The sequence below is a fragment of the Empidonax traillii genome, unplaced genomic scaffold, assembly GCF_003031625.1.
Source record: "Empidonax traillii isolate 1590-97213 ecotype Southwest subspecies unplaced genomic scaffold, ASM303162v1 scaffold1630:size80602, whole genome shotgun sequence".
Taxonomy (NCBI): domain Eukaryota; kingdom Metazoa; phylum Chordata; class Aves; order Passeriformes; family Tyrannidae; genus Empidonax; species Empidonax traillii.
The window spans coordinates 78,424-80,602 of NW_020956823.1; the positions used below are offsets into that span (position 1 = coordinate 78,424).

The window sequence follows — 2,179 nt, forward strand, 5'->3', positions numbered from 1 at the left end:
TTTTTTTTTTTTTTTTTTAATCATCGTGAAAACCCGAAAAGCTGCGCTTCAGCATCCGGATATTTTGGTATTGCTGACGGTCCCTCGTCTTCGAAATCAAAAATATTCAGTGCACACAGCGGTTTAAAAGCACCAAACCCCATCCAAATGCAGCTTGTGGTGTCTCAGCGTGCTGAGAGCTTCACCTTCATCCAAAAAAGCCACCGAGGCCCTTGACCATGTCCTTCATCTCATGGTGTTTGGATCGTTTGTTCCCGGATGGGTTCAACCCCCAGGAAGGCTCCCCTTGCAGTCCAGTATCCGGTTGGCTGAACCGACAACTTTTCTGGAAACTCCCCTCAAATCTGAGCTAAAATTAATCTCTCTTTGATGCTGAAATCACAGCTGTGACAAATATCCAGCCCTCTCCGTGATTCATGTGTTCTCTCCGAATGGGAAGTGTCAGAGTAGCACAATTTAGTAACTTGTGTTTACTTCCCCCTGCTTCAGCAATTCTAATTTAACGCGGGATCAGTTGATCTCCAGACCCACCCTGCTATTACCTGCCTACATCTGACTCTTTCCCATTTTCCCAACCTTTCCCTTCCACCTAAGCACAAAATATTCGGTGTCCTGCGACGTCACCGAGCGGGGGGAGCGTTTCCCGCACTAAAAGCTGCAGAACTGATTTCAAATCTCACGTCTTTTTTTTACCCACGGAGTATTTTCTTGTGTCAAAACGTGCCCCAGTTTTACCTGCACAGTGTGTTTATCTTCTTTCTCTCTCTCTCTCTTGGCAGAGTTCCTTCGAGCCTGGTGACCCCCCAGACCATGTGCCCACCTCCAGGAAGGTAAGACAGTGCTGGATACCCTCAGAGGTGCTTTCAGAGCTCGGTTCTGCTCCCCAGGGGTCCCAAAAAGAAGGGATGACACCTGCTTTCCTGTTGTTCCCACCTGTCCCATTTTCCACCTGGATTAGGACACACCATTCCTGTACAAGCCCCTCCCTGCCTAGTAAGTTAATTTGCAAACTTCTCCTTTCCCCAGAGCCCCAAACCCCAGTTTGGTGCAGGCTTCAAAGTCACACTTCCTGCCATTTTTTTAATTTTTTTTTTTTCCCCTTTGGTTCCTTTTAAACCATTTCAACACGTTAGAATCGGTTTCCTGCACGTCACACTTGTTTCTCTGGTGATGGGTGTGTGTTTGAGGCAGAAATCCTGGTGGTCCTTCCATGCAATTAAATTCAAAAATAGCCGTGGGGATCCTGAAATGAAGATGTGTTTCTCTGCAGAGCTGTCATCCTACCTGGTCCCTTCGGCTGAGTTCTTGCTGTTCTCTCCCTTGGGGATGAAACAATGTGTGTTTTAAGGCTGGCGTTTCTCTTTCCTCTCTCGTGGCCGTTGGAAACGTGTAAATGAAACCTCGCTGTGCCGAGCAGGTGGGAGTCGTATTTAAAACCCTGGCGTTAAAGCGAGCGAATGAACTAAGCAACAGAGTTAAAACCTGCACGCTGAGAGGCCAAAGCTCTATCAGAGTCACCCCAGTCTTAGCAGGAGCAGCTGAACCCGAGGGAAAAACACTCCTGGGAAGGAAGGGAGGGAGCTCTGCTTGCACGTCGTTCTCCTGGGCACCACTCGCTGTAAGAACTCGCCAAACCCACCTCGTTAAAATCAGGTGGTCCCAGTTGTGAGAGATTGTTAAAAAAATCACCTGCATTGGAGGGACTTGCTTGAATTAGGGCTGATTTGGTTCTCTGATTTGGTGCCGCTCGAGGGGATGCAGTGAAACGCAGCTCGTCCTATTTGGCCGAGGCAGCAGCAAAAGGAACAAATCCGGGCCTGGTTTTGTAAGGAATATTTTTGTTTCATGTGACAAGAGGAGTGGAAAAGAATTATTATTTTAGAAAGGTCAGTTTATAAATGCCAGTCCTGCTGGTGGAGCATTGAACAGCTCAGTCAAGGGTGAGGGATTTGGGGTTTTGTCTTTTCACGGTGATGCCTCAACCCTGCACTTTGTAGGGTTCCCCTCTGAGAAGGATTTTCAGGAGGGCACCATCACCCTCTGCCTGCCCCTCACTGTGTCACCCTCCACCAGAGGAGCACCAGGCTCCACACTCTCATTTCCACGTGGAATTCGAAGCTGCTCAGAAAACATTTTATTCTGGTTTTGACTTTCCTTTTTTTTTTTTTTTTTTTTTTTT

The 2,179-nt window shown here is 47.6% G+C and overlaps 1 long non-coding RNA gene across 1 annotated transcript in view; it reads left to right on the top strand.

Annotated features, from left to right (window-relative positions):
• The window catches only part of LOC114070624, a 75,845-nt gene extending 75,009 nt beyond the window's left edge, over positions 1–836 (top strand). The window contains exon 3 of the long non-coding RNA XR_003573946.1: positions 780–836. This is a non-coding gene — a long non-coding RNA (uncharacterized LOC114070624). The remainder of the gene's footprint in view (positions 1–779) is intronic.
• Positions 837–2,179: the final 1,343 nt, after the last annotated feature.